Source organism: Lolium rigidum, chromosome 5 (assembly GCF_022539505.1).
Source record: "Lolium rigidum isolate FL_2022 chromosome 5, APGP_CSIRO_Lrig_0.1, whole genome shotgun sequence".
In the NCBI taxonomy this organism is placed as follows: domain Eukaryota; kingdom Viridiplantae; phylum Streptophyta; class Magnoliopsida; order Poales; family Poaceae; genus Lolium; species Lolium rigidum.
The window spans coordinates 107,517,727-107,531,833 of NC_061512.1; the positions used below are offsets into that span (position 1 = coordinate 107,517,727).

The 14,107-nt window shown below is 46.0% G+C and overlaps 1 long non-coding RNA gene across 2 annotated transcripts; it reads right to left on the bottom strand.

Moving 5' to 3' along the window:
- Positions 1-7,773: 7,773 nt before the first annotated feature.
- On the bottom strand, positions 7,774-12,121 carry LOC124655182. 2 transcript variants are annotated; one of them, XR_006988598.1, is made up of 5 exons: positions 12,090-12,121; positions 11,810-12,031; positions 11,599-11,709; positions 11,378-11,424; positions 7,774-7,942 (listed from the first exon to the last, which is right to left on the bottom strand). It is a non-coding gene; the product is annotated as an uncharacterized LOC124655182 (long non-coding RNA). The 2 variants fall into 2 exon arrangements; XR_006988597.1 differs by having other exon boundaries at positions 7,774-8,103.
- Between the last annotated feature and the right edge of the window lie 1,986 nt (positions 12,122-14,107).

The window sequence follows — 14,107 nt, forward strand, 5'->3', positions numbered from 1 at the left end:
CGGCGGTGCGGATTTGCGTTGACTCGGCCGGCGAACCCGAGAATTCGCGATGCACCACGTCCCGGGCCACCATACGCGACGTTTTGGCCGCTTTCGTCGGGCTAGGTGGCCTCAAAAACGAGAAAAAAAAAGTTTTGACATGCACCACGGAGGGACCAAAATCGTCGGCCATGGTACACCAGCAACCACGGCGCGACTTCAACTTCGTCGGCCATGGCAACTTTTCTTGTAGTGTACAACCAACTTGCTAAACATTAGATTTCCTGATTTTTAATCACACCCATCAAAGATAACAAGATATTGCTAACAAATTTACATCACCGGCTGGCTTTTCCTTCCCCTGATAATGATAGTGTGAAACATCACCATTTTTTTGGAGAACAAACAACACTTTTTTAACAAGGAGAGGCCCATAAGGGCCTGGTAGCCGTACAGGTACATTTGCAGTAAGGATCTTACAAAAAAATACCTAAAAGCAAATATGTCCCTACTATTAACAGAAAAGGCCATATAAAGAAGTTGGAAAAGGCCACTAGGGCATCACCACCACCCCACCAGGAGTACAGAGCGCGGTCGTCTTCACCGGGGCCAGGGACATCACACTCCGAGACAACGAGGGAGGCCGCCTTACACTCCGCTGAGTGCCTCCATCCGGAGGTTGTAGAAATGTTGAGAACCATTATGGCAGAGAGATAGACCACCAAAAGGCCAAGTAAGTTGGCAGGCAAACGTAGGCCACCGAAGATGTAGCTCTAAGAACAGTGCCACTACTCTAGCGTCGTCGTCTTCCAAATCAAAGTTCGGTAAGACGCCTCCAACTCTAACATTGAGATGTGATACGGACATGAAGAACGAGGTGAAGCCCAGTTTCAGGACTCCACCAAGCTAAGCGATATGCCATCGAGGATTCAGGATTGACAACACTATGTAATAATTAAGTCTAAGGATGTGTCAGTCATTCTATGTTAGGTTTTTATTAGCCAGGTAATGTGGTGGGCCAATTAGGGTTTTTATTAAGTTGTGTCTATTCGACTTGGACATGTCCGAGTCGAACTAGGAAAGCCCAACTAGATTGGCCGGCCACCACCCCCTCATAATGATATGGTGCGGCTAGGGTTAGGGGTATCATACGTTTGAAGTTTAGTCTAAGTACTCTCGTTGTTGTGCTCGTGGTTTAGCATCCCTCCGGGGACAGCGATGTTGTTTATCTGTTTTCATAAAGATTGTTGCGAGGGTTCTTGTGTTCTTCAAGGATTATCAAGCTAGGGTTTGAGGCGTGTCGTTCATCGATACATTGCTTGTTGGATTCATTCTACTACTTTAGGTTGCGTTCTGCGCATGATTGGGAGTATGATCTACTAGGTTGTCTCGCTGTGAAAGATCGGGCAAACTCCGAGAAGATCAGGTTGGAGCCTCGTATCAAGATGTGCATAGAAGAGCATGGTTTGAACCCCAATTTAAAACCCCATGGCAAGAACAGGCCTCCGGCCACCGCACCATGATAGCATATCCGCCATCATTCCCATAGCTCCCGCCGAGAGTTGAAGGAGGCAGATGCAAATGAGATCTGCCGCAGCGGAGATGTGACTCTTGAGGCCCTTGAGGAGAGAGAAGGGGGAAATGAGCTTATGCTATGGGCATGGAGGCCTATGTGGAGGCCAATTTCAGGACTCCACCAAGCTAGGTGGTACGCCATCGAGGATTCAGGAGTGACACGCTAGGACGACCTACGCCATGTAATAATTAAGTCTAAGGTTGTGTCATTCATTCTATGTTAGAAAATAATGTAGCCAGATCATGTGGTAGGCCAAATTAGGGTTATTAGTGTGTCAGTTGGATTTGGGCCTGTCCAATCCAACTAGAGCTAGGCCCATAGTGGGGCGCCCCAGCCCAATAAGGGCTGGCCGGCCATCTCCCCCTCATATAAGGGTGGGACGGCTAGGGTTTTAGAGATAGACAAGTTTAGATTAAAGTTTAGGTTATACCTAGTTGCGTGTGTTCACGTGTATCATCCCTCCGGGGGTACGGCGCTGCTGTTTATCTATTATATCCGCTGCGAAGATTCTTGTGTTTATCAAGGATTGTCTAGCTCAAGGTTTGAGGCGTATCGTTCTTCGATCCGTTGCTTGCTGGATTCGTTCCCTCTTCTCCAGGTTGCGTTCATCGCGTTGTTGGGAGGATTTACTTCATCGGGTTCTCGTTGTGAAAGATCGGGCAACACCCGAGGAGGATCTGGTGGGATCCCCCTTATCATGTGGTATCAGAGCTCTAGCTTTATTGCCTGCCACAAGAGCGACGATGCGTCGCATATTGCTAACCTGTTTTTCAGGGAGATTGTACGTCTACATGGAGTCCCGAAGACTATTGTTTCTGATCGTGGTGTGAAGTTCATGAGCTACTTCTGGAAAACACTTTGGGGAAAGCTGGGGACAAAGCTACTTTTCAGTACTACTTGTCATCCCCAAACTGATGGTCAAACTGAGGTGGTGAATCGAACCTTGTCACAACTGTTGAGATCCATGATCAAGAAGAACCTGAAGGAGTGGGAGGAGTGTTTGCCGCATGTGGAGTTTGCTTACAACAGGGCGATACATTCTACCACGGAGCTGTGTCCCTTTGAGGTGGTGTATGGTTTCAAACCCATTACTCCACTGACTTGTTGCCTTTGCCTATACATGAGAGAGTCAATATGGAGGCATCAAAGAGGGCATATTTTGTGCGAAAGATTCATGTGAAGACTAAAGAGTTGATAGAGAAGAAAGGCAAGAGCAATGCTGCAAAGATGAACAAGAAGCGCAAGGAAATATTGTTCAAGCCTGGTGATATGGTCTGGGTACATTTTCGCAAGGATAGGTTCCCGAAGCTGCGGAAGTCCAAGTTGCTTCCTCGTGGTGCTGGTCCTTACAAAGTACTTGCCAAGATCAACGATAATGCATACTCGATAGATCTTCCACTTGATGAGTTTGGTGTCAGTAATTTTTTCAATGTTGCTGATTTGACACCATATGACGGAGAAGACCTTGGAGCGTCGGGATCGACGCCTTTTGAAGGGGGGGGGGGGAGATGATGAGGACATCCCTACCACACTACTACCTTCGTCATTACCAAATGAAGAAGAAGCTCTTGTGAAGCTCAAGTCCAATGAAGTTCGGATTGGACCTATTACAAGGGCTCGTGCGAAGCTACTTAAACAACAGGTGAACTTGTTCCTAAACGATACTTTGATTGATGAGAACTTTATACTGCCTAAGTCATGTTACTTATGTATAATCAGGTATGAAGAGGAGACAAGCATCGCACGAGGAGGAGAGGAGCGGCTGGACGTGAAGATGGACGTGAAGCTGGACATGAAGATACCTCATGGACGCGCGAGGGAGGAGCGGGACGCATGCGCGAAAGGAGAAGTCAAAGTCCAGGTCGACCCAGCAACCGGTCAGACCGGCCGCCACGCCGGCGCGCCCGGTCCCTGGCCCGGTCCGACCGGGCGGCACGCCGGATCCCACCCGGCGCCAACCGAACGCCCCGCTGATGCCAACCGGGAGGGTTACTACGCGACAATTCCCACGCCCAGTCAGCACCCGGTCACATGCACGGTTTGAACTGGCCTGCCCGGTCCCAGGCCCGGTCGACCAGCCCCCAGACCGGCTGAGTTCGAGTCTGTCTCGACCAGATCTATTCTGGGTCGGTTATTTTCGTACTTTTTCGACCTGAGGTCGTCCCGGACGCCTATATAAGTGCCCAGGACGCCCCCAAAGTTGCTTTAGACCACGTTTAAGATAAACCCTAGTTCTTAGTTGTTTGCTATGCAAAACTATTGAATCCCAACTCTCCAATTCGTTGCGATCTTGAGTTTTATGCTACTGAAAGTTTGTGTGATCTGTTGTTCCATTTGAGATTAGAATATTGCAATCTACCGCTTCGTGGTCGGCGGCTACGTGCGCAAGTGTGTGGAGTTGCGAATATCTTGCAGGGTTGAGAGCTGTTACATTAGCGACAGGAATCAATCGAGAGACTTCGTCGGCGTCATACAATTTATCTACCTCATATCATCGATTCCATCCGCTGCTACCATCGCGTGTTCATCACCACCTGTCGCTGATCGGGCAACCCCTTATCAGCTTAACTTCAAAAATGTGGTGCAGGCTTTCACATTGTTCAGGCTAGATGGCCCGTATTAGAATTAATTTTAACTATTTCGTAGATTCTTTTTCCGAACAATGTATTTTATCCGAGAGACAAGACGCAATTGTCTACCTTCACCCTTGCGTGCGTGTAAATATTCTGAGTGAACTCGTATAAGACGATAAGAATAGAGTGACTTATGTTGACCATGATCGTGCAAGCAGCGAAGGGAAACCTCCCCACGCACGGGCCCTAGTGTCGCCTCCCTCCCAGGAGGCACGGGCAGATCTCAAGCCGCCACCGCCCCGACCTCCCCCTACCCGTCCTTTCCCTCGCCGCCGCCGACGCGTGCGCCCAGGCAAAGCCCGGGGCTGTTGGCAGCGGCGGGTCTGCCCTCATGCATCGCCCGTGCAATTGGAAGTGCTGGATCGGCGGCGGCTGATTCCTGGCTGGTAGCTGGGGCTGGCCTGTGAGCGGCATCGAGCGATCCATGGCGTAATCCATGGCAGCCCTAGGCTGGTGGTCTGCGGCGCGTCGCGTCCAGCTGCTGGTCATGGGGATGGCAGCGGCTTGGCGTCGTTTGATGAAGCAGCTGGCGGCTGGGGTGACCCCAATTGCGGCGGATCCGAAGGCCTTGGCGGCGCGGTCAAGATCGGATGTGGCCGGCGAGTTCCCTGTCTGGGCTTCTCCCGCGTCACGGTGGTGGTGTCCATCTCCTCCATCGGAGGTGGTCGGCCTGAGGCTGGGTTGTCGGATCGCGAGATCCGTCATCTAGTCTCCCGGCTGCGAGTCGGGAAGACATTGTTGCCGGTGAAAACCGAGCCGTTTGGCGGGTGATGGCGGCGTTCTGCGTCGTTACATTGATGTAGGCATCGCCGAGCAACGACTGTCGACCTACTCATGTTGCTCCGGGGGAAACCCTAGTCTGATCTTCTAGACCGGATGATGGCGGCACTGTGGTGTCGTTTTCTCTCTTGGGAGCGTCGTTTGTGGAGCAACGCCGGTGGACTGAGGCTATAGGAGGAGATGTCAAGTTATATTTGGCTGATAGGTGCTACGCTGACTCATGTCTGTTCGGCAAGTGCTATGCGCGACATATCTTCCGTGGTGGCATCGTCAACAAGACTATGCGGATCTCTGCTCTGAAGATGGACTAGCGGTTCGATGGTGGTGCTGACTTTTGAGGCGAGGGCAAAGGTGCTTGCCAAGGGTCTGCTATGTCGGTTGTGTGCTCCTGTTTTCGCCATAGGGTGACTCAAGGTTGCCCTCGATTTTTAGCTGGTGGGGTGTTTTTTATTGTTTTTAGGGCAGAGGCACTAACGGCATGTTGCTTCACCTATTATTGGGTTTCTAGGTGTCGAGTGGTGGCTTCAGGTTTTGTGATGTATGATCTTGACAAATTCTTATTGAATAAGATATAAATAAAAGTTGTATGCATCGCTTTGATGTAGAGGCTTAGGCTTCCCCATTTTTTTTAAAAAAAATGTTGACCATGATCGTGAATGCCATTTTTCTTTTGTGAACGCCATTAACCGTACGGAATTTCTTCCGAGGAACAGCATACGACCGAGAGAGTAAAAAGTTGCTGGGCGCGGGGGATCCATGTGCCCACCTAGTGTGGTGCTCGCTGATGGCGATTGTGACGTGTCTTGTTTCTCCCATCGATTAAAGAAAACTCTAATCATGTATGGCAAGAAAGGCAGCCACTACACAAAGACATGGAGGATGAAGGAGTATTGTCGCTGCCAACCATGCAGAGCGACAATACGTATTTGTACTCGCCTAGTACTTTCATGAGACGACCCCGCGGAGAGGAGAAGCCAGGTCTCATGGTCATGGGTCATATATACTAGATTTCGATGTGCGCCTTGGCGCACGATCCCGTAAAATTTATGTTAATTTACATTTTATGAAAGGAGGGTAGAAACCAGGTGAGAAAACAATATTAATTTTTAGATTTAAAAAACAAATTTGATAAATGAAATTAGGACAAAGTACATGAAATGAACAAAGTAGCAAACGTGAGCTGCAGGGACGGAGCTGCCTTGAAGCCGTGGGTCAGCTGACTCCCATGAAAAAGAATAACTAATTAGTACCAGTATTAGTGAAAATCCAATTTTGATCTGGGGTGCATATGCTTCTGCTATCGGAAAACACATTTTAAAATATTAAAAAAAAACAGAAAAACAATTCCACGCTTACATGTCAACATGCTATACATACACGCCATGTTTCACAAAAAATCGATTTTTTTTATCATGTGTAAAAAAGATAAGAATACATCCTTGTGAAAAGCTTTTTTGAGCACCAAAATTTGTTTTTTTTTTAAATGACACAAAAAATGTTATTTTTTTGTGAAACAACTTTGCAAGCACATAGAAGATTAAGATGCACTGTTCAGATATATGTTCGAAAATTATTTTAAAAATCAGGAGCATATGGTCTTGAGAGCCAAAACGCTGCGTCTCATTAGTAGATGATCCAGAGATAGAGAGATTTTACATCGATGACCCCACGAGGGTACTTCTGTCCAGCTCGTCCCTGCCAAAAGAACCTCGTGCGGTGTGACACGACTGCGCAGAACGCGATCCGGAGAAGCACCACGAGCCTCCGGAGATAGTTCATCCTCCTCCTCCACGCTCTCCCAAACACCGCCACCCGGATGCCGAGCGCCTGGCCTGGGCCCGACACGTGCCAAGTCTCCGCGAGGATGGTGAGCCTGTCGCCGAACGCTGTAGAGAGTAGCAGCACTGCGACATCCTCGGCCGGTGACTTCCGCCTTCGTCTACGCCAGCAAGCCATCGACCACCGAGAGGTCGCGGGCATCCTCTAGCAGACTGCCACAGAGGGGAATGTGCTCGCTTCCTGAATGTGGAATTTTGATTTTGGAGTCTCCAAATAGGAGGAGGCGCAACAGCATAAGGATGGCATCTCATCCGCATGAAACGTTTCTTCTCTTTGCGAAACCTGGAGGTATTGTGTTGTTCTTTCTCTTACAATTTACAATAATTTGCTATGTTCCAAATCTCATCTTTATCAAAAATATTTCAAATCTCATGTGCACATATAGATGAACGGATTTGTAAAGTAAGAAAAAGTTCTGCGTCATCTAGTACTAAACACTCGGGCAGAAGAGGTCACTCACAAAACTTATAGTTCTCTAAAAATTCCACCAGCAGAACCAATCCATAGAGACTCCCAAAATTATATCAACACAGATTACAGTTTCTTTCTTTTTGTCTATCATCAAGAATGTTGTGTACAATCAACATGGATAAAAAATCGACACCTGCTTGTAAAATGGAATAATTGATATACTTTTGAAATTTGTAACTACAACACACAACTGGGTCAATGGAACCATGTCTATATAAATGAATGAACAACTGGAATGCAAGATTGATGTTTGCTTTCTTTTAAAGTAGTAGAATTATGTGCATTCGGGAAACATATATATACTGACAGTACACGAGCTCTGAACCTTATATCCAATCATAGCAAAAGAAATGAAAAAATAGAAAGATAACAAATAGTATAGAACAAAGTACACGCCATATTGATCTCTTTCTAGAGTCCCCTAGATCTGGCACAAAAGTATGGAAAATCTAATCCAAATGGGAAAAGGGGAACGTCATGAGATATGACCAAAAATTGGCCAAATTGACAAAACTCACCTCAACCACGTCAAATCTCATGGCGTCCATATCCCAACCAACTGAGCAAGGACGGTGGGATGGGCGGAGCCAGATAGGTATACACCCATTATGTTGATATACTCCAGTTTTCGTGAACTATCATCAAAGCACCGACTAACTCTACACTGCCAAACAAGAAAGTATATTTGTGTTATTGCGTACATCCAAAAGAAAAACTAATCTAAAATAGCACCTCACATGGGGGAGGAAAGTATCCCTTCATCTTCAAGGAATCACTACAGAGAGTAGGCTTGAATAATAGTGCTAAAATCTTCAAAGAAAGAATCTAAAAATGAAGAATGTAAGCATACTACCAAACTCAAAATGAGGAAAAACTGCAGGGTACATTTATATACAAAAAGAAGCTAAAAATCCCACAAAAAATGCACTGAAAAAATGATCTATTTGCTTCCTTATGTCTATGTTGTCCAGGGTTTTGAAAAATGACATGAAAATCAAATATCTAGCCTAGAAACCTAGTATCAAAACCACGTATTAAATTACACTATTATGCATCACATTTCAAATATACACATATCAGGTAGATTATATATGTACCATCACATAGAGAAAGCACTAGCGCAAAACCATACTAAACCTTCAATTAGCAAATATTCTCACATGGATGTCAAGACAACCAGAAAAGTCTATGTAGATCAATAAACCTTCCATCAACACAAGTCTTACTATTCTTCCATCTATAGCATCTTCTAAAACTCTGTCAGTCTTATATTGATCACGAAATGTACCAAATCCAACTCCACCAGTCATCATGCATGTGCATGTCCCTCAGGACAACAGAATCAGTTAAACTTCCATCTTTTGAAAATGATGTTGAATGTTTTTGCAATCAAAGAAATGAGCCAAATGAGGCACCATTAACAACTCTCCATAATTCTGAAGATGTCTGGCGAATGCTTGTGGGTACATTTTTTTAGATAGTCTTCCACAAAAAGAGACAAAGCATGATATTTCAAAGGTGAAGAACTGCATTTCTAAAGCAATTATTCAGAGTAGAGGTATCTGGACAACCGTCTACCTTCAGGCATATAATCTAGTGTAAGGATGGGTACAATAATCGATTGGGAATCAACAATATACATGATCTTCTCAACTAACCTTACGTGGCTTGCACCAAACCAAGCTATTCTTAATACTAATTCTACTGTAAAAGGTGCTGAGAATAGCAACAGAGAGAAAACGCTGCAGAAGTCACAATTGAATTACTAACCTGGTACTTGTTCATAGATTTTCTATCATCTTCAATAAGCTTTGATTCTTGCTCAAGTTTGCGAGCAATGTAATCCTTGACAACCGAGAGCGTCAAGCATGGGTTTTTTGATAGTGTCTGTAGCACAACGATTGGAGGCAAAACATCCTCCTTTTCAATGTAGGTCAAGACCTATATGTTCACATGAAGAAAGGGTCTCTATGTGAACTCTGAAGTAAAAAAAATCAGTAACACGGAGATAGAAGTAGAACAATAGTGAAAACCCGTACCAATCAAGTTCATTGGTGACAGATAAAATACCTCAGTGACATCAAAGGTGGGGTTTGCCGCACGAACCTCTACCATGGATACCACTGCAGTATGTGCCCATCCGGGATCTTGGGTACCTTCCTATTATTCCATTGGCTTTGGGTTCCTTCTATGACTAAGCTGCGGGTCAATATGAAGAATGCATTCATTAATAAATTTTGCAATCAAGGAAATGAGCCAAATGAGGCACCATTAACAACTCTCCATAATTCTGAATATGCCTGGTGAATGCTTCCAGGTACAGTTTTTAGATAGTCTTCCACAAAAAGAGACGAAGCATGATAATACAAAGGTGAAGAACTGCATTTCTTAAGAAATTATTCAGAGTAGAGGTATATGGACAACCGTCTACCTTTAGGCATATAATGTAGTGTAAGGATGGGTATAATCGATTGGGAATCAACAATATACATGATCTCCTGAACTAACCTCATGTGACCATATTGTTCACATAAAGAAAGGACAGCTATGTGAACTCTGAAGTAAAAAATTAGTAACACGGAAACATAAGTGGAACAATAGTGAAAACCCGTACCAACCAGGTTCATTGGTGACATATAAAATACCTCAGCGATATCAAAGGTGGGGTTTGCCGCACGAATCACTACCATGGATAATATGTGCCCCTCCGGGATCTTGGGTACCTTCCTATTCTTCCATCGTCTTGGGTTTCTTGTGTGACTAAGCTGCGGGTCGATATGAAGAATGCATTAATTAATAAAAAAATTGTACTGGAGGTAATTGATACAAATGCTACCAGCGCTAGTGGCAGCTTGTTTTTCCCTTTCTTTAGCTGGCAGAACTATTTTATATCTATCGACATCCTAATTACAACATTTTATCTACTATTTCAAGTTTTGTAGAAACCAAAAGGCAAAGTAGACATGACCCGCTGCAATTAAATGTTGGCAACTATAGTTCTACTGGTACCTAGAAACATGGATACGCTCAATCTAACATCAAAAACAACATTTGTCAGTGAAAAAAATATCTAGTACTTACTGAAACCCATAGGTACATGAAACTATCAGTAGACGAAACTGCCTAAAACCTGTTTATGATTGACAAATGAAGGGAACCTGCAAATCTGGATAGTAGTTGTTGGAAAACATGTAGCCGCTTCAGATAACGTCTTGTTGAATCCTTGGCTGAAACCATATCATCCCAAAATTAGCAGCTCCAGATCATCTCCCACGGTATTGATCATAAACCTAGAGTAAAACATGACGTGAGTGCTCAAGTTTGGTTGAATTGGAGCCAAGCACAAGGGTGATGCATAACTAACATGTATCCATGTCTTGGAGTGCCAGTTGAATTTGCACCGTGGTTGGTTTCCTCAATACCTTGTGCGCCGGCAGGGATGGAGGGAGAGCAAGCCAAAAAACTACAAGAAATCCACAATACCGTGTGAGCCAACTGGCAGGGATGGAGGGTGAGCAGGCCATTCCTTGTAGAAATCAAACCGGGATAGATCAGTGCAGGCATAACTCAAACTGAATTAGCAAGGATAATGGAAAGTTACATAAACCTAAAATTCAACATACCCAAGGGCAACCGGTTTGCATTATAAGTTACAATCCCTTTATCTGTTTGACTCGATGGAGAAACGGAAAATAATAGTAACTGACCTGCATAGTCGAGAGAAGATATCCACATATGAAATAGCATAAGAGAAATAACAGTTTTTACATCCACATATGAAATAGCATAAGAGAAATAACAGTTTTTACATCCACTCTGCACTTTACTCTTAAGACACAATCTAGGTCTGTCTTTAAATATGATATGCCAACACCTAGGGCCACTATATCTTGGTTCCCATGGGGTTTGATGAAAAGCAATAAATGTCTATGCACCTGCCACTTCTCTGAAGAATACACTTCTATAACCGAGCTACAAATGAAATTTCAAAACTGCAAAATATCACACAAATTATTGCATCAATGTGCATCATATCTATTCCAGGCTGATAAATCATCGAAATAAAAAAATTATGCAAACGCCAAAGCTTAACATGAACCTCCGATATCAGGTTGTGAAGGTAGAACCCAGCAACAAAGTCACCACCTGTTTGAAATACAGATTGAGGTTAGCAGAAAATCAATCCATTAGCAAAATTTGATAAGCAGCAAGATCTCGATTTATTAGCATGAATAGGATGAAAAAAAAATCATATTAACTCACAGGTCCAAGAAAAGGGAATTCCCTTACTACATATCAAGAAAAATGGCAAAGGCTTACCTAGACGCAATGTACTCGTTTCTCTCTGGAGGGGTGACCGTGCTTCTCCCGTTGAGCAGCAAACCAGCGAGGCTCACCTCGGCTCGACATCCTCAGCTTTCTCCTATGACCCTATTTCAAAAAGAGGGGAAGTTGACAAATGTGATCAATTTTACCACCATAATCGATAGGCACCAACAGAAGTGTTGAATCCAGTGGTGTTCATGTCAACCTGCTAGACAAAGGATGACAACATTTGCAAGAAAGAGGCTAGTAGTCGTAGGCAGCAAAGAAGAAAAATCGGCTGACCGGCCAGATCCCTTCTCCAGGTCCACACCTCCTTGTCCCTGCCAGGTCCCTTTTCCAGGTCGCGTGACTCCTGTATCTCGCCATCTCGGCCCTCTAGTAGCATGCCCCTGCCGATCTTCCTAGACACGCGACCTGGACGAGCAGCCTGGGGCAAAAGGGCAGCTATAAGAAAGAAGGAAGAAGAGCATGAGCAGGAAACGTACCTGGGTTGGGGAGTTGGTCGCCGGCATCGTCACGCAGCTGGTGGGCGCCCTCACCCCTTCCCGTCCTCCTCCTTCGCATCCGCTCGTCCCAACCCGGTAAGAGCATGGCCCCCTTCGAGCTCCTTTCTCGGCGGATCGCTCTCCGCTGCGATGTGTACGACGACGGTGACCAGCAAAAAAGGGAGGGGACGGACGAGGGGATCAGGCCGTCTCGATGCGGCGGCCGGCGCTCGCGCGGTTCCCCGCGCTGAACTCCTGGCGGCGGGGCTGGGGGCTCTGCGAGGCGGCGGCGCGGCTAGGCGATCTGTGAGGGGAGGCGGCGGCGGGTCGGAGCCATCCATCGGTAGAGCGGCGACGAGGCGGTGACCTGCTGCCTCCACCGGCAGCCGCCGGCGATGGCGACGACGAGGCGGCGCTACTTCCGCCGGGCAGCCCGACGGCGGCGACGACGAGGCGAGGGAGGATTGGGCCAGGGAGGGCGACGGGCAGAGATGGGATTGGGGAGGAGAGGCGCGACACATGATTGGCGGCACGACCGGGCCAGGCGGGGCTTTTCGCGACCCATGGATAAAACGTGGGTTCACGCGAGGGCCTCGCGCCCTGGACGGAACGGCCGGCCGAGATCGCGCCACGTCAGCTCGATCGGACGGCCGAAAATCCAAACGTCTGTGAGAGCTCCATGAGGGTGCAGCAATCATACCGTGGGATACCATAGCACGATATTTTGCAGTTTATGAAGACGGGGCCAGAGCTAGTATGATCCCCAAGATGGCCCGCCAGTGGAAGCGGGCTGGCTGCGGCTGTGGGCGGACAGCTGGCGACGGCAACATGGGCGGGTTTGATCTAGGCCTAGATGGGTTCAGGCGTGCCAAAACCTTCACTCCCTGCTGCAGCACCTCTTCGTTTCCGACGATGGCACATGGAGATGATCTGGATTTATCCTTAGGCATGAGGAAGCCTTAAGCGTCAGCCCCGGGAATGACTGGTGGCGGCCTACTCCTCCGCTGGAGGTGGTCAACCTGGCTAGTTGTGGCATTTCTTCCAACTAAGAATTATTTCCTCCAAACTTAGAGGGGCCAAAGTCATCATTTTCCAAAAATAAATATTTACTTAAAGTTGTCTATTTCCAACTCTTTTGCAAATTCAATAGACGCATATTCAGTGTTTTTTCTACTATTCTACATATTTTAAACCAGCATTTCAAACAAACGAAATTCGTTGTTGAGTTTATGTCGAATATTATGTACGAGTTGAGTTATATTGGGCTCCGAGTTGTATTAGGTATGGATAGGTACAGGTAGTGTTGGAATCGAACTCTCGTAGCCTTGGCCTCCTATATAATGTGGAGAGATGCCACACAATGTAACCTATGACAACTTGATAGCACCAGACACGCATGGGGAGCCAGTTGCTTCTGCCGACACCTAGACCGGGCGGCCAGATGTAGCGGTATCAACGGGAGGAGCACTCGTAGTCATGCCATACAGATTATGCAAGTTCATCGAACTGCATTAACAAAACTTGGTGCAGTCTTCATGTTATTATTGCTTGATTCTCGGTAGATTCATTATGCAACTACAAAGGTAACATCAATTTCGTTACCCGTCCCATGATATTCTCAATTTTCTATGTATCTGCCTATCTAGCTAGCAAGAAAACAGATGTTTCTAGATTAAGTTGGCATGTCAAAAGAGGGCGGTAGAAGATCTACGTCACATGTCATTTTGGTCAAGTACGACAGAGGGTATATTCTTCTTGATATTCTTAAATGAAGTCGATGTTTCGAAGGCATCATGATACGGTGGAGTCTGCTCTCCTAGCCGATAAACACCAAATAGTACACTATGTCACGTGTGCCTTTTGCCAAATGTGCATTGTGATACATGTCATTTCATTACCCTTAATCTAGATTGGTGATCCAAAGATGTTCTGGTTTCCATAAACAAATGATTCATTCAGTACGGTTTGAGTGGGATGAATATGGATCGGGGGTATTGGCAGAGAATTGGACTGCATTC